We start from the raw sequence: 21,068 nt of genomic DNA, 5'->3' as shown, positions 1-21,068 counted from the left end.
GACACTTTACAAGTGTGTCGCAGCCCATTACCAAGCGGGAATAAATTTAGTGGGCTTTTCTAACTTTAGGAAGCGTTTCAGTTTGTAAACGACGTCGTTCACGCTCGTTTTATTCTCATCCAAACCCTAATTCTGAAAACTGCCACCCCACCGTCCCACGTATACCTTTCCCGTTAACACAGTCCCTCCCCCCTCTCTCTCTCTCTAGCTCGCCCTAACCTGTTTGATAATGGTTACGAAGTATCAACCTAAAGCCAAATCAGAAGATGATCTAGTAGAGAAACACTGGAGATCTACAATTGTTTTTCAAGTCTGCAATTTCCGGTTCGATTCCTTTAAAATACACTATCATTGATTGTGCAAATTTTGTTCTATTACTTGTCATCCTCTCATCTTAAGCTTTATCTTATGAATTGTGCAAATTCAAGGATTATGATTGTTGTCCATTCTTATTATTTGATGTACTTCGTATGTGTGTACTTTTAGGGATGGAGCTTCCATTAACTTGAGTTTGGACTATATCTTTTTGCATAATTACAAAAATTTTGCGAATATTTAGGGAACGAATTGCTGCTGTACATCAAGGGGAGGTACTATTTATTTCATTTTAATCGAAGTGTTCATACAATCACCCTTATTCTATATTGCTGCACCAAATCCCCTTTTAATGCAAGCAAATTTCTCAATTATGTTGTGCATTATTTTAACTTTAATTTTTTTGTGGTTAAGCTGCTTACTCAGATATTAAATAATTGTAGAAACTAGAAAGATTCTTCTTTTCTCATCTAAAAGTCAAATTAAAGTCCTAGGAACGTATGAGAGATTTTGAGTGATTGTACTATGTATTCAAACATATCCTTAATGTTGAGCTATCTATAAGTTGTACTCCTTTTATATACTATAATAATGTTATGAGAGCTTGGGGCTTCCTTAATCGTAAAATGTTGATGCCTTCAAATGAAAGAAAGGAAACAGTCTGTCACTGTTTAGGGACCGTCTTCCAATGAGTGAAGAATCTTCTATGTGAGAATGGTATTGATTCTGAATACACGTTCTATTTAATTTACCGTTTATGTGAGACCGTCTTGTTCTATAATTCATTTTCTTTGTATTAAGATTTAACAATTCTTCTGCTTGTAGGCCTCCAGGTGACAAATTAATACTTGTAGCCAATAGGCTTTTTCATGGAGATTGGAAAACCCAAGAATGATATAGAGAAAAGAGACGAAAGGTCAGCAATGATGAGTAGTTTGACGAGTCTTAGATATTTATATTCATAGTAGCTCTATCAAATTTTCTGATTTGATACATATTCTGGATTCCAACATTTCTTGAGTTGTAGTTGGTAATGTCAGGTAGATTCATTTTTATCAAAATAGTTTAAATCTACATTTATTTGGCAATAAATTATTGCTGGAATTGCTCACAATTTGATGCAGACAAACAATGTCTCCGAACTACTATTTATTTTACTCCTTAACTCCGTACCTCAAATTATATATGTAGAGTATAACTCCCTACTCAACATTTTTTGGTGGGCTTACCTTTTGAAAGTTATGCCATTTTCCCCTTTGTTACTTGATCGGTGTTACTCGTTTCCTTACTATTTTAGGAATGTTGATAATGTGGGTTTTATTGAGCCTAAAGACTTACATTGTTCCTTGGTATTTTATTTTTGAGCTTCTTATATGTGTTTTCTTAATGCTGAGTCTTCTCATAATCTCTGAACTCTAAAGTAAATCATGAATTTGAAAAGAAAATTTATGGGCTCTCAGTTAGTGTGACATTAACTATTCTGATTCTGTCACGGTATGATGTAAAATATCAAGTAGTTTTATAGGTAGTAAAGCCGGTTCGACTTAAATTTAAGCCTTTAGTTGGTGGTGCAGGATCAAACAAGAAATGGGTTAAAAATTTTGATATCGAGTTGCAGTTACTTGTGTGCTCAAAGGACGACAGGTAGTCCTTTTCTTCTGATGCTCTAATATGATTTAGATGATATTACTGACTTGTACGCTTAGTCATTGTCCATATGCTTTAATTTTCTTACTAAATTTGATGTATCACTAGGTGAAGAAATCTGACGAATTATTATTATAAAGTCATTACTTCAGTTGGATTGCTTATAGTTATATTTTGTGACTCAAGGAACTAGCTAGTTCTACAAAGACTCATGAATCATGTGTGTAAACATTATTCTATTTTGTCTTATGAAATTTATGAACAGCATATACGAATTACTTCTCTTAGAGTCTTTCTCATTGTTTGAAAGGACGAACATTTAAGCTTGAGTTCTGGTTTTACTCTCTAACTCAAATGCTATTATAAATAAATATCTGATGTAATCTCACTTGTTTGGGTGAAGGTTGATAGACTGGGCGAATGTTGATAAACTGTCAACGAATGCACTAATTTCTTATGAGAATTCTTTTGCATATTGAGTTTTGAAACATGAAGCTACTTTTGAATTATGTCTCACATTGTTCTAAATTTGTCTAGTCACTAATGTAAGCAAATTTGGATGCAGGTGACCTTTTGAGATAGAGGAATGTCTTTGTCTTCTGATGTTTAATCATTCCTTCATAAATCGAATCCTAGCTAATACATAATTCAGGTGAGTCTAGCCATCTGTATTTTGATTGAGGTAGTATGTGATTATTTGTTTCTTCTTCTAACTTCCAGTTGTATGCATAGTAGTTGGTTTAGTTGCAGATGGAAGCTATGCTATGAATGCACCCGTCCTAAGAGGCATATAAATGACCCATTGTCGGCTTACCCCTCAATATTTTGGAGTGCATCACCAGATTCACCACTATTGTCACATGACAAGCAAACAAACATCTGGACATCGCGAGTACAAGAGAACTCTCGCGAGTACAAGAGAACTCCTTGTCTAGAATGTCAAAGTTGGGAATGTTAAATACTGTAATTGTTACTGTAAGTTGTATCGAGCAAGATTGTGTAGTGTTTGTAAACATTATTGGTTGTTAATAAATATACCATTGCTACATATTTTAGTTTCTTGGTTTTGATTTGATCTTGCTATTCACTTCAGTACATTTGTATGATAGTATTCTTGTTAAATGATAAGAACATAAATGCTTTAGGTAAAACAAAATTGATTCATACAATAATTTGTTATAGAGAAAATGAAAAATTGATGCTTAAAAGCGTCAAGAATATATAATTTTGGCGTCGTGATTATGCCATAGAAGTGACACTTAAAAGCGTAGTTTTTATTATTGACGCATAAAGGCGTCAAAATTGGTGACGCTAAAAATCGTCAAAAAATAGTGACGGCCAAAATTTTGACACTTTTAGGAAGCGTCGAGAATATAATTAATGACGCTTTTTTGCGTCGAGAGTTGGCTTTATAAGCGTAAAAAATGCAAGAGATTTGTTGTAGTGATTTTGAAGAACCCTAATTCCCAAATTAGCAAATTAGGCATGAATTTCAACAATAAAGGGGCTAGAAAGCAAGGAAATAGCAATTGTATACTAGCAATGGAAAATTTAATACAAAAAAACTCAATAATTAAGCAAGAAAAATAAGAATTTTCGAGACACATAGAGGCCAAATCGTGACTTACCTGAGCAATTTAAACAATGGAATTGAGAAAATAAGCACGAGAGAATGATTCAAACAAGTAATAAGCAAGTAAGCACAAGTTTTAAGTGAGTTTTGATGATGATTGATGATGAATATAGAGAGAATGAGTAGTAGAGGAGGTAGAATGCAGGAAAGTAGTAACCAAAGAAGAAGGGAATTGAAAGAAATTAGAGTAATAAAAGAATAAAACCGACGAAAGAAAAACGCGGAACCCGGTCCAATTTGGATCCTCGATCGAGTCGCAGCTGGCTCGATCGAGGAACCAATTTCAGGACTACCCAACTTTCGTTTTAAACTTTTTGAAATTCTTCACTGGTTCCTCGATCGAGTCGCAGGTGACTCGATCGAGCTGATAGGTTCCTCGATCGAGTCGCCATTGGCTCGATCGAGGAAGTAGGTTGTAGCTCCGTTTCTCGTCATTTGTCACTCTTAGCTTCAAATCCCGTCAAAATTCCTGCAAAAGACACTTGAAAGCATATCAAGCGCCCTCTCCTCATCTCTCAAAGTTCAAGGAACATGAAAACAAAAACAAAACTTGAATTTAAAATCCTAATTACAAACTAATGATTTACAAAATCCGAGCTGCCTCTCGGTAGCGCTGGTTTTTGCGGTCCCGCACGACCGTAATTCTTCATCAGCAAGAAGAATCAATGGGGAAGAGGTCAAGAGCCTCTAGTATCCCCACAAAAGCACCTTCATAGTATGTCTTCAAGCGTTGTCCATTCACTTTGAAGGTCTTTCCTGTGTCAGAATGCAGTGTAACTGACCCAAATTTGTTCACATCAGTAACAGTGAACGGTCCAAACCATCTACTCTTCAATTTACCTGGAAACAAGCGCAAACGAGAGTTAAACAAGAGAACTTTCTCACCAACATGAAATTCTCTTTGCAAGATATGCTTGTCATGCCACTTCTTCGTTCGCTCCTTCTAAACTTGAGCACTATCATAGGCATGCAGTCGAAATTCATCTAGCTCATTCAACTGCATCAGTCGTTTCTCACCCGCCAGTGAGAGATCCATATTCAGCTTTTTAATGGCCCACATAGCCCTATACTCAAGCTCCACAGGTAAATGACAAGACTTGCCATAAACAAGTCAGTAAGGTGAGGTTCCAATCGGCGTTTTGAAAGCAGTACGGTAAGCCCACAAAGTATCATCGAGCTTCCGACTCCAATCCTTTCTGTTCTTGCTTACCACCTTTTCCAAGATCTGTTTCAGCTCTCTATTGGAAACTTCTACTTGTCCACGAGTTTGAGGATGATAAGCCAGTCCTCTTCGGTGTGTAACGCCATACTTCTTCATGAGAGAATTGAGATGACACTCATTGAAATGCTTGCCTCCATCACTGATCACAGCGCGAGGCACTCCAAACCGTGGAAAGATAGTCTTCTGAAACAGCTTAACAACAGATTTAGCATCACAAGTGGGGGTGGCAATTGCCTCCACCCATTTAGAAACATAATCTACAGCTACTAATATGTATTGGTTCCCAAAATATGTAGGGAACGGCCCTTGGTAATCAATGCCCCAAACATCAAAGATCTCTACTTCGGAGATTCCAGTTTGAGGCATCTCATGCCTTTGCGAGATATTGTCAGTTCTTTGACAAGCATCACAAGAACGGACAAAGTTAGTAGCATCCTTAAGTATAGTAGGCCAATAAAAACCCGGTTGCATTACCTTAGAAAATGTCCGAGAAGGACCATGATGACCACCATATGAAGAAGAGTGACAATGAGAAAGGATGGCATGTACCTCACTCTCTGGGATACATCGTCTGTATATACCATCGGCACACTCTCGGAACAGATAGGGATCGTCCCAGAAGTACCTCTTCACATCATGCATAAATCTCTTCTTCTGCTGATAAGATAAGTCAAGAGGAAGTGTTCCTCCTACCAAATAATTGGCATAATCTGCAAACCATGGGGTATTTGCAGCTACAACTAGAAGATGGTCGTCTGGAAAAGAATCATCGATGGGCAAAATCTCTCTTCCGAGAATCTCAACGGACAAATGATCGCAACAACATTTTTCAGCACGGACTTATCACGGATTTCTAAATCAAATTCTTGCAATAATAAAATCCATCTAATAAGTCTAGGTTTAGCCACTTGTTTGGTTAAAAGATACTTTAAAGCTGCATGGTCAGTGTGAACAATAACTTTAGAACCAACAAGATAAGCTCTAAATTTGTCTAAAGAATAGACAACTGCAAGAAGCTCCTTCTCTGTAGTAGCATAGTTGATTTGTGCATCATCGAGAGTCTTGCTTGCATAGTAAATGGCATGTAACACCTTGTCCTTTCGCTGCCCCAAAACAGCTCCAATCGCATAGTCACTGGCATCGCACATAATCTCAAAAGGAAGGCTCCAATCCGGAGATCGGATAATAGGAGCTGAGATAAGTGCTTGTTTGATCCTGTCAAAGGCTTGAACACTCTTGTCAGTAAACACAAAATGGAGCATCTTTATGAAGAAGCTGAGTTAGAGGTTGAGCAATTTTAGAAAAATCCTTAATAAAGCGGCGATAGAACCCTGCATGACCAAGAAAACTACGCACACTTTTAACATTAACCGGGTACGGGAGTTGCTCAATTACCTCAACCTTAGCTCTATCCACTTGAATGCCCTTACCTGACACCAAATGACTGAGTACCACCCCTTCAATAACCATGAAGTGGCACTTCTCCCAGTTGAGAACAAGGTTGCTCTCCTCACAGCGCTGCAAAACTTTAGTCAAGTTTCTCAAGCAAATATCAAAATCAGTACCATATACACTGAAATCATCTATAAAGACCTCCATGATAGACTCTATGTAATCAGAAAATATGGCCATCATACAACGTTGAAAGGTAGCAGGAGCATTACATAAACCAAAGGGCATCCTCCTATAAGAAAATACACCATATATATGGACAAGTGAAAGTGGTCTTTTCCTGATCCTCAGGATGAATGGGTATCTGAAAGAAACCGGAGTAGCCATCTAGGTAACAGAAATAACTATGACATGCTAATCTCTCTAACATTTGGTCAATGTAAGGAAGTGGGAAATGGTCCTTTTTAGTGGCCGTGTTCAACTTCCTATAGTCTATGCACATCCTCCACCCTGTAACAAGTCTAGTAGCAATTAATTCATTCTTATCATTCTTTACTACCGTAGTACCTCCCTTCTTAGGTACAACTTGGACAAGACTGACCCATTTAGAATCAGAAATAGAGAAAATAATACCAGCATCAAGCAATTTCTGTACCTCTTTTCTTACCACCTCCTGCATTGGAGGATTTAGTAAATCTCGACCTTGCGCATAGGGCTTGTGGCCCTCTTCCAAATGAATTCTATGCATACAGAAGTCAGGACTAATACCTTTGAGATCATCAATGCTATACCCAATTGCCTTTTTATGAGTTCTCAAAACAGTCAACAAAGCAGATTGTTGACCTTCAGTTAGGCTAGCATTGACGATCACTGGGTTCATTTCACAGTCATCAAGAAATTCATATTTGAGATGAGAGGGAAGAGGTTTTAATTCAGGTTTCTTTACCTCAGTTACCTTAGGTGTGACACCCAAACTGTATACCTTCTGATGTGGGCATTCCTCTCCAGTTAGAAGCCTCTCAAGATGATGAACTTCTGGACTCCATGAACTCGTCTGATCAGCTGGATCCATGACAAGGGCAATCTCCAGAGGATCCCTGTCCAAACACATAGGAAGACACTCATCAATAGTAAAATCAACAGCATCTATACTATGACAAGTCTCTTCTATCATGGGGTTTTTCAATGCTTTTTCTAAGTTAAAAATAATCATATCATCCCCCACAGCTAAGGTCAATCTCCCTTGCCTAACATCTATGACCGCCCCCGCAGTATGTAAGAACGGTCTGCCCAAGATGATAGGGATTTGGTTGTCTTCAGCCATGTCCATGACAACAAAATCAACGGGGATGAAAAACTTCCCTATTCGGACGGGAACGTCCTCTAACACCCCCAATGCGTGCTTAACAGTTCTATCGGCCATCTGAAGTGTCATATTAGTAACTGTCAACGGACCCATATTTAACTTTTTACAGATAGAGTATAGCATAACACTGACACTAGCTCCCAAATCACAAAGAACTTTACTAATAGAAAGATGACCAATTTGACAAGGGATAGAAAAACTTCCTGGATCCTTTAATTTCGGTGGTGAGTTAATTGGCAACATGGCACTGCACTTCTGAGTGTAAGCAATAGTTTCCACCGCATCAAAGGATCTCTTCCTTGTCAAAATCTCCTTCATGAATTTTGCATAAGCCGGCACTTGAGTAATTAATTCAGTAAAAGGGACACTTACCTGTAGATTCTTCACGACCTCCATAAACTTACCGAACTGCTTATCCAGCTTGGATTTTTGTTGTCGGTGAGGAAAAGGTAGTGCAATGGTTGTGGGCTCGGCTTGCTTCTCCTTAGAAACAACTTTTGAAACACCGTCTGATGTCAATTTGGGATCCTCGATCGAGTCAGGGGTGACTCGATCGAGCTGGCTAGATCCTCGATCGAGTCGCCTCTGACTCGATCGAGGAACCTTTACAGGTTCAGCTGCTTCGTCTTTTTTACTTTTACCGTCAGCCCATGTTTCAACTTCGTCAGGCTCTTTCTCATCATCACTAAGCTCCAAATTACCCAATCCTATGGGATGCATATAAGGGACCTCATCAAAAATAATGGGCACATCTTTCTCAAGGCTTTGTAGGTCGGGATTCACATAAGAAGTATCGCTCCTCAGCTGAATAACATTAGCTTGCTCATGAGCTTGCTTACCTTGAGGAGGAAGACCCACGGCCTGTTTTGATGGGTTTTGAAGTGCCATTTGAGCCACTTGATTATCTAGCATCTTGTTATGGGCAATTAGCTCGGAAATTTGAGTTGTCTGCTTCTGCTGCATCGACAAAGTTTGTTGCAAAAGATTGCGCAACTCTGCCATATCATTATTCGGAGCTTGTTGAGGAATTTGTTGAGGAGTTTGTTGAGGAGGCTGCTGATATTGATTGTTGAACTGCTGGCCTCCTTGATTTTGCCTTTGATACCCCCCTTGTTGTTGATTACCGCGATTGTTGGAGGGGATATAAGGATTCTTTTGCGGTTGTGACTGCTGTGGGTTTTGCACATTCTGGCTAGACCATTGAAGGAACGGATGTTCCTTTGTTCTTTCATTGTAAAAATTAGAGAAAGGTGTACCTTGTGCACCTTGTCTGTAAGCCTGAAAGGCATTAACCTGCTCCAATGTGCTCATACAATCAGCTGCACCATGACCATCCAAACTGCATCTAGCACAAGACTCCTCTACTTTCTGACTCATAGCATGAACTCTCTCTTTGCTACCCAATGATTGGGTAGTCTTTATCTCAGCAATTTGGGCTGAAATAGTCTTCAGCTGTGCCGCCTGAGCACTATCAACTCCAGTACCTCGCGTGCTTCCCCTAGGATTTCCATACCTTGCGGTATGGGTAGCAATCTGATCAATCAACTTCCACGCGTCACCATCATTGGTGTTATCTTGAAACCTCCCATTCGCAGATGAATCCAAAAGGGCACGATGATCGTCAAACAACCCGTTATAAAACTGGTTGCAAAGAAACCACTTTGGGAAACCATGATGGGGAACTGATCGAAATAAACGCTTGAAACGAGTCCAAGCTTCATTCAAATCTTCAGTAGCTCCTTGCTTGAAACTAGTAATTTGATTCCTCAAAGCATTAGTCTTCTGAGGTGGGAAGTACCTCTTGTAGAAAGCAAGAGCCAAGGAATTCCATCAGAACTCCTTCAAGATCCATATCCATATCTCTTAACCACTCGCAGCTCCATCTTTCGAGAGAAAGGAAAGAGCACACCGCTTAACTTGATCTTGTGTCACTCCAGTGATAATGGGATAGAACAGCAGTAAGTGACAAACTTTTCCATATGCGTCGCAGGGTCCTCAGCAGCTGTCCCTCCAAACATGTTTCGTTCCACCAAATTGATGTAAGATGACCGAATCTCGAATGTTCCATTGGTAGTAGTGGGCAGCTTGAATCCTTGTGGAATAGAAGCCAAGGTTGGCTCAGAATGACTGGCTAGAGTAGGCATGATGATAGTTTCGGGAATATCGGGAATAGGAATATCAGGAATAGGAATTTCTTCCTCCTCCTCTTCGTAAGACCATCTGGCTGACTCAGTGGAGCTCGCCGTTTCGACGTCAAGTATACTCAAGTCTTCTACTTGACCCACTTCTTGATTAAATTTCCGTCTGTAGCGAAAAGTCTTCTCAGGTTCAAGATCAAAAGGAATAATCTCGGACCTATTAGACCTGGGCATAAACGGAACTAACAAGAAAGTGTGAGAACGGTCTCAAGGAACTGGGTTCCCTGAGACAAAAAGACAAAATAAACACAAAAAGACTAAACAATTGTTGCCTCCCCGGCAACGGCGCTGGGCCACCTCGAATGGCGTGAGCCGCATGTGGGGAGACCCGCACGTACGGTTTTTAGGGCAATGAATTCCCGAACAATTCTCAACCAACATCTGCTTCTATGCTCGCTTCCGACTAGACAAAGCTGGATTCGCGTAAGGCCCTAGACTCAAGTTTCCTTTCCATCAACAAGAACTCCATCCTCATCTGCCACGTCTGCTACTGAAATGCGCCCTGTCTTTCTTTCTCGAGCCAAGGGAGCTCGTGCCGTGTGCTTCGCTCCAGGGCTTCACCCCATTCCTCAAAGAAAAGATCTGTTAACGAGTAACCCGCCAGTACCGGAAGTGATAATAAAAGTAGGAATGCTGTTACTAGAACGGACCACACAAATAAGGGTAATCTATGCATAGTCATTCCAGGTCCACGCATGTTGGTCCTTGCTGATCGGATCATCCATATAATATACAAAGAAAGAGGCTTTTGAAGGGATTTAGAAAGGGGGGCTGAGCTTGAGAGGTTCAATTACTTGTTATAAATAAGGACGAGTTGCTTTTCGTCTTTAAAATAAGGAACGAGGTTGGCTGTAATTTGACGTGGCTAAAGTCGTATTACCAAATCAAAGTAAAACTATCTCTGGACTAACAAGAATAGCTAGTGATAAGACAGGTATCGAATCCACAGGGAGGCGGTAAAAGCTAAGTCTAAGAGTATTTAAGCTGTCTAGAAGTAACCGATTTCTGGGGGTTTGTTTGTTTTGATTCTATTAAACTAACTGCAAGTAATTAAATGAAGGTTTAACAATATTATTAAAAGTCTAGGAATTAGGTTCACTAGGTCAATCAGTCGGGGATTATCAATCAATTACTAAATCTATCAAGTTGTTTAAGGTCATAAGATCGGTCGACTCCATTATGCCCTTTAGATCGATTCTAACATGCGGTCGCTATAATTAGATACTCTCTATTTGATTATCGTAGCCTATATCAATTCTAACCCGGTCGGCGATAGGATCGATTCGCTACACTAATTAATAACTCAGGCCTTAAGTTGATTAACTAGAAGAATTACAATAATCAAACAACAACTTTAATGATATCAATAGCAACTAATTGATTTTCCCTTTTAATTAACCTAGATCCCCTTCATCCTAGATGAGGGGATTAGCTACTCATAATTATAATAACAACAATAAATATGATTAAAGATGAAAGCATGATTAAAAGCATGAAAGAATAATTGAAGAACATAAAACAATAATGATTAATTAACGAGGAAAGATTAGTACCATACAAGGGAAAGATTAGGGTTCTAAGAGAGTTTTCCAGCAGTATCCAAGCAAAATATATCGTAGTCTAACAATAAAACACGAGTCTTTAATTTATAACAAAAGATTAACGCTTTAGGAAATTCCGGAAATAAACCCGCCAGAGAGGATCCTCGATCGAGTCGAGGTGACTCGATCGAGACATACCTGCTCGATCGAGTCGTGAGTGACTCGATCGAGGAACTTGCTTCACAGGTTATTTCTTCTCTTCTTCCACTTCTAGTCTTCATGATTCCTCGTTTCCCATGCCATGCTTCGTGTATTCTTCTATGCCGTCTCCGCCATGCTAATCTTAGCTTGATCATACTCATAACGAGTCATTTCTGCATCAAAACACAAAATAGCGGCAGTATCGACAATTCATTGAAATAAAGCATATAAATGATATAATAGGCACGAAACGGTATGTAAAACGGTATAAAGGGAGCTGTAAAAGTATATATGAAAGTGATACATCAATGAAGCTGAAGACGGGGCTATGGCTCTGAGGCAGAAAAACGGCTCACATTACAACTCAATCCTACATGGTTCCAAGACTGAACGCAGACAACACAGAGGACGAGACAAAGATAGACTCAACAAGACGGGGCGACCGTGTGTGGTCCCTCGGTGCTGACTCGATTTATGACGTGACGGTGTTTGACCGAACCTTTGACACGAGTCCAATCATGACGGCGCGACGCCATTGGACGGGCCTCGAGGTGAGACGACTCATAAGTAAAGACCCACAAGTACGTTTGCTTTGACTCGATAGACACGAGGCGGAATTGGAATGGTGGACTGAAGTTTTCGAAAATAGAAATTTTCAAAAAGATTCATTTGTCGCTTTTTAATGGGCGGCTTCCGAAGATAGAAATCCCCGCAAGTCAATCGGTTGAAAAGGTTTGTCTTAAGTTTATTTGCAAAAGACGGTTTGAGTTTGAGTCGGCTCGGAAAACAGTGCATTGTTTCCCAAGACGGTTTTGAAATTCAAAATTGTATGTTTTGAAGATCGAGTTTGAAATGTTTGAAGAGGTCTCGGGGATGGTGCATGGTCCTCGGGATCCCGAAAGTGTCTCGAGAAAAGGGTGTGTGCCTTTCTCGGGTTTTGAAAGAGCCATTGTCGACGCGAAATGGGTTAAAATCCGTGTCTAGACGCGGCGATTATAACGGCGTAAAAAGGTGATTTGAAATGGTTATACAAAACCAGGTTTGAAAATCGTCATTATGACGGCCTAGAAAGGCGTGTTGAAATGGTTATACAAAACCGGGTTTGAAAATCGTCATTACGACAGCCTAGAAAGGCGTGTTGAAATGGTTATACAAAATCGGGTTTGAAAATCGTCATTACGACGGCCTAGAAAGGCGTGCATCGGTCGGCGAAAGACCGAGGTTTGAAATGGCCATTATAACGGCGCAAAGAGGTGTTTTTTGAAAGATTGAAAAATGACACGGAAGGACTTATGATCAAATAGCACATAAGCACCCACAGTTTCATTATATTATGCATTATGCTGACACGGGTTTTGGCTTAGAAGGGTGGGTTACACACCAAGCAATCAAACCCCGATTTGCAAGAGGGATACCAATCCAAACAAAATGTGTAAGGAGGGTGCCCTAGCCTCGTGCTCGAAAGTGATGAAAGCTCTTTGACGAAACATAAATGTGTGACATCAACGGTATGCTTGACTCAATCGGGATTCGAAACGCGGGGATGAGAAAACTCACGCCGACGAAACGAGCCAATTGGTCGAAAAGGGTTAGGTTGTGGGCCCGGACAAGGAAACCCGACCGTGACCGTAATATCAATTAATGCATTCCAACCAAGACCTCGTTTGAGTCTCACCACCTAGGGATCAGAAAGACGTAAGTGTCCTAGTTTTCCCCAACGGAGTCGCCAATCTATGGACATGGCCCACCTGCAAGCCCTCTTCGATCTGTGGACATACAGCTGTCTTTTTTGAAAGCCACGCTCGGCGGCGTAAAAATGCTTTGATTTTAGTTGTATTTATATCTTTATACTTTTTTTTGAGTTGGTTTGAGATAATGTAATCGTTAACATCTTTATACTTTAATAAATGTTGTGGAATGGTTACTTTTGATATACTAACCTCGGGAAACCGAGATGATAATGATGATCTCTCATGCTAGGGTGGTCCTGGTAAGGCACCTTGGTATGTGGGGGTATTACAACAAGGATCTATAAAGCCTTGGTCTAGGGTCGTAGCATTCCCAATGTAAGGGTTAACAAATCCTTCAAATTCGTCATCTCATAGACCTCATACTTCCCTTGCTTCTTTCTCTATGTTGGGAGGATCATGAGTTGGGAAGAACAACTCTTCTTCCTTGTTGTCATGGCCAATTAGGCCTCCATTGATACTTGTCATGGGTGAGCTTTGCAAGCTCTCATTCTTATTGTGAAAAATTCCATGCTCTCCGAATAGAGCCATTTCAACATTATCCACTTCTTTCTTCCAATTGGGCGGCGTGTCTTTGCCCTTCTCTTTAAGATTTCCATCTTTCATTTGTCCTTTGAATGGAGATTCCACTTTCTTCTTATCACCTTTCTGGCTATAGTGATCAACCATAAAGCATGTGTGGACATGGCCCACCTGCAAGCCCACTTCGAACTGTGGACATACAACGGTCTTTTTTGAAAGCCAAGCTCGGCGGCGTAAAAATGCTTTCGACCGAATCGTTTTAGATCGGTCGGTTTCGTCTCGGTAAGGGTCTCGAAACGATTAGAGATGTTCGGAGTCGCCACCAAGAATTTTTGGGATGCCTGGAACCCGTTCGAATTCCACTTTATACCTCGGTCAAATCGAAGCACAAAGCAGCGTTTGACATAGGTACTAAAGATAAGGAAATCGTCCCTCTTTAGCATCCTATATCTAGAATGACTCTCGTATGCCCTGGATAAGGTCGTCCACTATCCAAAGTTTCTGAGTAAGAGGTGAAGGTACGTATTGGGAAGCCCTTTAATCAGACACCCAATCCCGCCCGCGTTTAGCGACCTCTACTGATTGATCTTGGTTGGTTGAATGCAAAAGTTGATAAAACGGTTTAAATGCATGAATGCGCATCCAATGATTTAAACCTAACATGTGAGAGCTTTCTGAGTCGGTTGATTTATTCCAAGTATCAAGTATAACATGTCGAGTTGGATTAATGATTTATTTGCAGACGGAAATTAAACATCCATTTACCGTATTAGGTTTAGGGTACATAACATGATCCATTTGTCTTAGTAAGGCATTTTGAAAACATGATTTTTGAATAATCAAATAGTCATCTGATCCGTCCTATATCCGGGTTAACCAGAGTCGGGATCGTCCTAGACTAATTTGGAAGGATCGCCCCCCGTATCGATGACTACATGAGGCGCGAGCCATTTGGCGATACAAAGGGCTTCCTCTGGTTTTGAAAATGAGAAATGGAGAGCTGTTTAGGCGCGGTTAGCCCACGGTTTATGTGCCGTGTTCGACCTTTTAGAAAACGTTATAAAACGTGTTGAAAATGGGTATTCGAACCCGGTTTGATTTGAAGGGGTCGTTTAGACCGCATTTGTTGATTTGAAGAACTAGACTCGAATAATCATCATTATTTGATAATATTCGATGTCGGGTTCGATTTGACAAACTTGACATGAATAGTTTTGAAAATGATGATGGACTAATTGTTTTAAGTCCATATGAATGTAATTAGTCGGTACTCATCATCGTACCCGGGTTAAAATCCGGCATGGTATGTAGAACCAAGGATGACTTTGTGTTGGTGACTAATATGTCAGTTTGAAAATGTAAAGAAATGAAATAAAAGGCTTTAAAATACCTTCTAAATGTCATTAACCAAATATTATCACCGAAACACGGATTTAACTGTCGTGGTATGAGGAACCAAGGGTCTCAAATGTTTTATGGTTAAAACATGTGAAATAAAATGAAAAGGGTTCGAAAATACTTGAAATGGTGAAAACTGATTACAAATATGAAAAATGGGTTAAGGGAAATGACGAGAAAAAACACGGTTGATTTCTGGTCTGAATACCCCATTTAGGCGCGAGCTAGTTGGCGACCTAAGGGGCTTCTGCCTCAGACCAAAAATCAGTTTTGGATCGTTTATTCCATGTTTTGGTTCATGTTATGCATGTTTTAGCATGTTAGAGTCATGAAGCAAATGAAAACATAATAAAAGAGGATTTTTACACCCTCATACTTACATGTTTGGTTATGGCGAGTGACCGACGTAAGTGTAACAACTAGTTTGATCGGAAAAAACTCGGTTTAAAACCGTTTTGGTAAGTAAAAGAGTGTTTTAAAATTTTAGTGATGGTGCAGTGGTCGAAATGGTCGGTCAAGTGATTTAATGCACGATGACGGTACCAAACAATGTGTAAGGCTCGTGTTTACGATCGGTAGGTCGTAAATACGCGTCGGGTTGTGACTTAAGAAATCGAGTCGAGAATTTTAAGGGAGAAAAGAGGGGGCGGACACTCGCGTAAGTCTCAAATGGGTGGCATTTGAGGGGTATTTATAGGAGAATGAGTGGTTGTGTGAGTTTTGAGCGACGTGGCCACTTAGGCTGCTCAAAGAGGCGCGAGCCACATCGCGGTTCTTCGAGTTGTCTTGTCACTTTCACAACAAACGCAATCATGATTTGTTCTATCCTAGGTTTTGTAGTCACATGTTTGGCACTTGACCATTCATGAATCCGGGAAAACTTAAGGTAGAAGATTTGAAATGTTTGTTTTTTGTGGTTGACTCGGTTTGACTCGTTGTTGGAGTCGGGATTTGAATTTTTGAGTCCGTTTTTGGTCCGATGTCGGTTTTGACTCTAGTCAGTGTCATTGCGACCCCGTCGCCGTGCATTAAACACTCCAGGTATTTTTGAAATGTTTTGAGATGTTTTATTTTCGAAATCGTTTTAAGTTTTCCGACGTAAAGTTGTACACAAAATGTCGATCAAACGCCGCGATTCCAGAACATGTTGTAGTCCGATAATCATCGGGTGTTTGTTGGAGTCTCAGCAGATACTGGGTATCTACAGCATGGCTCAAGCAAGTTCGGAGCTCTCATAGTCTTATCAAGATTGAAGGTGCTGGTTTCATCACCAACTTCAAGTGTGAGCATCCCGTGATTTACATCAATAACCGCTCCGGCGGTGTGTAGGAATGGTTTTCCTAGAATGATTAGAATGTTGGAATCTTCCTCCATATCAACAATAACAAAGTCCACCGGTATGAAGAACTTTCCAATTGTCACGGGTACATCTTCCCATACTCCAAGTGGTTTCTTTGTTCTTCGGTCCGCCATTTGTAGAGTCATGTTACTATGTTAGTGCACTTGAGTTCTCCCACTCCTAGTCTTTCACATACCGAATATGGCATGACACTTACACTTGCACCTAGATCACATAGTGCCTTGTTGATTGTGGTATCACCAATGGTACATAGAATGGAGAAACTTCCCGGATCTTTGGGCTTAGGTGAGGAATTCCCTTGAAGTATTGCACTACTTATTTTTGTGAAAGCGATGGTCTCCAACTTCCTTATGAACTTATTCTTGGTAAGGATGTCTTTCATGTATTTTGCATAGGCCGGAACATGGTTGATCAACTCCGTGAATAGGATAGAAGCCTCTAGGTTCTTCAGAATCTCCATGAACTTTCCAAGTTGCTCATCAAGCTTGGGCTTGGTTTGGCGACATGGAAATGGAAGTCTAATCACAATAGGTTCTTTTTAACCTCTTTGGCCTTCTCTTCATTTCTCTTCTTTAATGAATCATTGGTAGTTGGTTCCACTACCTTTGGATTTCTCCTCAATGGTTCCATCACATCTCTTTGCTTGACACTTTCCTCAATAACATCCTCTTCAATTGGCACTCTAGGTCCCTCATATCGTGTACCACTCCTCAAGTGAATGGCATTGATGGTCTCATGTCTTATAGAAGGATTACCTTGTGGAGATAATTGTCCGTTTTACCTTTGGGAACTTGAAGAGGCCAATTGGGACAATAGTGTTTCCAACATCTTGGTATGAGCAACGATATTGTTGATGGTAGTGTCTTTGGCTTGGCTATCTCTTTGCATTTGAGTAAAGAAATCTTGTTGGATCTTTTGCATTTGAAGGACCGCATTTTGAACATCAAAGGCTTGGTCATTATATTGATTGTAAGATGGTTGGTTTTGGTTGAAGTAGGGTCTTTGAATAGAATATTTCATTGGAGGTGGGGTGTATGTTGGTTGAGGATTTTGAACATTTTGGCTTTTGTATGAGAAGTTTGGGTGAAATTTGGTGTTTTCATTGTAATAGTTGGAGTAAGGGTTCCATGCTTGGAAATCACTTATTTTCTCACTTGTGCCCCTACACTCTTGTTGATCATGTCCGAAAGCTCCACAATTCTCACACACTCCATTTGGGATAAAAGATGTTGCCACCATGGCATTGACATGTTGATGTTGCTTGGATGATTGAAAGGCTTCATTCATCTTGGCCATGACTTTCACAAATTTCAAGTTCATTGTGTCAATATGGGAGCTTAGTTGGGCACCCAAATCGGCACTCAATGGTGTGACGGAGTCAACTTCATGTCTCCCCCCTAGTAGCTTTTCTTGGCCTACTATATTGAGAGTTGTGAACCGTCATCTCCTCTATCGTTGCCCACGTTTGGTTGTCATCTACCTCGGTGAATCTTCCATTAGAATCCATGTTGAGCACATTCCTTGAATCTTCATACAACCCATTCCAAAATTGTTGGACAAGAAACCATTCGCTTAGTCCATGATGAGGACAAGAGCGACATGTATCTTTGAATCTTTCCTAAGCCTCATATAGAGACTCTTCATCTCTTTACTTGAACCCGGTGATTTGGGCTCTTAACATGTTGATCTTCTCCCAAGGGTAGAACTTCGTGTAAAAGGCAAGTGCTAACTTCTTCCATGAATCAATTCCAAGAGTGGCCTTGTCTAGGCTCTTTAACCATTGCTTTGTGGTTCCGATCAAGTAAAAAGGAAACAATACCCATCGAATTTGATCTTGAGTTACCCCCGTTTAGGAAATTGCATCACAATAGTCACAAAAAGTCTTCATGTGTAGGTGAGGATCTTCAGTAGGCATCCCTCCAAATTGATTTCTCTCAACTAATTTTATGAATGCGGAATTCGCAATGAAACTACCGGTCAAGTGGGGTGGTGTTGGAGTACCATTGGGTAGGTTCTCCTTGGTTGGTACGAAATGAGATGAAAATTTAGGCATTGTAGGTTGATTTTGTAGTTGGTTTTGAATTGCGTTCTCCTCTCCTTGTCTTGCAAAAGGGTGGGTAAACTCAACGCTATCCGATTGGACAATACCAATGTCCACAAGTTCTCCAATACCCACAATTGTTGAAGTTCCTCCAACAATTCTTCTAATATTCGTCAAACTTCTTTCAATCTCGGGATCAACAGGTAAAGGTTCGCCTTGTGATCTCCTAGACATGCAAAAATCAAACAACTAGTAAACAATTAAAACTACCTTGAGGAGTTTGACTTCCCCAAGGTTAAGAAAGACACAACTAAAAACAACAAATGATAACAATTCAATTGAACATCATCCACGGCAACGACGCCATTTTTGATTCGGTTCAAACTTTGTCGTCTAAACTTACCAATCAAAACAATATTTATAATCTCAACAAACTACTCTTGGTAAAGTGGTGAGTAAAGGTCGGATCCCAAGGGACGGGTATTGTATTGATTTATCGGTTGTAGAAAGCTATGTCTTAGGGTTTCACAATTTGGGTTGAGTTTGAGGTTTGCAATCTAAACTACTTAACAAAGGAAATGTAAACAAATGAAAGCAAGTAAATAGAGTTTGTAAACAATTGACTAAGGCACTAGGGTGTCATGGGTTCATAAGGGAATCATGATGAGATCACATAAACAAGTTTCATAGATGCAAGCAAACTATTGTTGTAGTGGAATCGAGTTTGTTTATATCTTACAATTCCTAGGAAGCTTTGGGTCTTGGACCCGAGTCGGTCAAGACTTTACAACTCTTACAAGTCGACTTAATTCTCCTTATTCAGCTATATGCATGGTCTAACAAGTCTTGAGTTGGTTTATGTCTTGCAAGTCTTGTTGAATGGATAAGAGATTCATGCTAAGTTGCCAATCAAGCATTTCATCAAACATAACATGTGCATAAGTTGAAACTACAACAAGCAAGTAATCATATGAACTCATTAAGTAAATATCTACTCCATGATTAACTCACCTAATCCCCCATTAACTCTAGTTAGGAGACTACTCACTCATGATCATGGAAAATATGCTAATAAGGGTGTCAATCACATTAACAAGTTTAAACATGATGGATGAGTAAAGCAATAAACAATAATTAAGCAAAGGATAAAAGGAATTGTACCAACTTAGGATGATCCAAATAGTAAGCAAAGAATAATAGAAGAAAACTTGATGAATGATGAAGAGTTGTCAATTCTCCAATAAATTCAAATAGTCTTCAAATTACTCAATTAAATCTAAGAACACTTGAATAATTATGAAAATATTAAGATGTGATTAAGATTGAATTGTGTAATAAAACTTGATTAACACTATTAAAACTTGATTAAAACTTGGTAATAAACTCTACAGAAAATCTCATTATAGACGGCACATATCCGTCTATAACTAAAGATAGGCCAAATACAATATCACATTCATAATATGACAAGTAACAAGTGGGGTGGTGGGGGCCAAAAATTTCACCACTTTCAAGCTATTTGACCCGTATTTAGCTATAGACGGATATATCCGTCTACAGCAAGACTAGCTGTAAACTCTATGATAACTTGATGATTAATCTCCTAATACAATGGGGTATTTATACTAAGTATAAGTATTAGGGTAACTAAGGGCTTAAATGACGATTAAGTCCCTAAAATGAAGATTACTGCCTTGCAAGTCCCTCAAGGAGACGCTCGACCTGCCCCTGTTAGACGCCCATGCTGTAAAGGAATACACCCGTCCTGCTTGTGGGACGCTCATGCTGAGTCTTGGGACGCACGTCTTGATCTTTAGGATGCTCGGGCTGAGCTTGGGACGCCCGTCTCATAGGCCAGTTTGGCTTCTTCTTCAATTGACTGCCCCATGATCCGTGGGGAAAGTTGAGGAGCCTTTGGGGTCCTTCATCATTGCCCAAATACTTGTTTTATTGACTTAGGCCTTTAGTATTGTTCTCCTCTTTGTTGCTTGGTCGTTTAGATACGATCCATTTAGCTCCGTTTTGCTCCATTTATGCAAGGTTAGCATTCCCCACCTACCAAGGACACAAAACGTCAAAGAATATCCAAAGTAGGAAGCTAAAGATAAGAAACGACCCTAATGCATGCAAGAAAGCATAGGAACGAGGTTAGTTCGGGGATTAAATGTGGGCAAATATGAGTCACATCATGATGAAGCATCATATTAACCTCTTGCAGAACCCCCAAGTAGAATTATGTACGCTAAACCCTTTACATGCATCATTCACAATCCCCCGTGGTACACAAAGGACGGGCATGGAAATTAAAGGCTATACTCTCGTATAACCTTGACTGGTTAATAGGTTTGATTCGGTTAGCCGGATTGAATTTGGTTCAACGTATCTACCCGGACAATGATGTGCATGATGGCTTAGGGCGGTGCGCCCTCATTGAGTTTGGCGGGGGTGAGGAGCGGGAATGCTTTCGTCAGGCTTGCAAACTTG

At 40.1% G+C, this 21,068-nt stretch overlaps 1 long non-coding RNA gene and 1 other non-coding gene across 2 annotated transcripts; both read left to right on the top strand.

Moving 5' to 3' along the window:
• Positions 1-12: 12 nt before the first annotated feature.
• On the top strand, positions 13-3,037 carry LOC141594278 (uncharacterized). Its single transcript, XR_012522093.1, has 6 exons — positions 13-324; positions 487-590; positions 1,141-1,231; positions 1,890-1,959; positions 2,528-2,614; positions 2,698-3,037. It is a non-coding gene; the product is annotated as an uncharacterized LOC141594278 (long non-coding RNA).
• A 6,204-nt stretch (positions 3,038-9,241) lies between these two features.
• Positions 9,242-9,350, top strand: LOC141598034 (small nucleolar RNA R71). The gene has a single exon (XR_012523238.1). It is a non-coding gene; the product is annotated as a small nucleolar RNA R71 (small nucleolar RNA).
• The last annotated feature ends 11,718 nt before the right edge of the window (positions 9,351-21,068 follow it).

Source organism: Silene latifolia, chromosome 8 (genome assembly GCF_048544455.1).
Source record: "Silene latifolia isolate original U9 population chromosome 8, ASM4854445v1, whole genome shotgun sequence".
Taxonomy (NCBI): domain Eukaryota; kingdom Viridiplantae; phylum Streptophyta; class Magnoliopsida; order Caryophyllales; family Caryophyllaceae; genus Silene; species Silene latifolia.
This window is presented reverse-complemented; position numbering and strand designations above follow the sequence as displayed.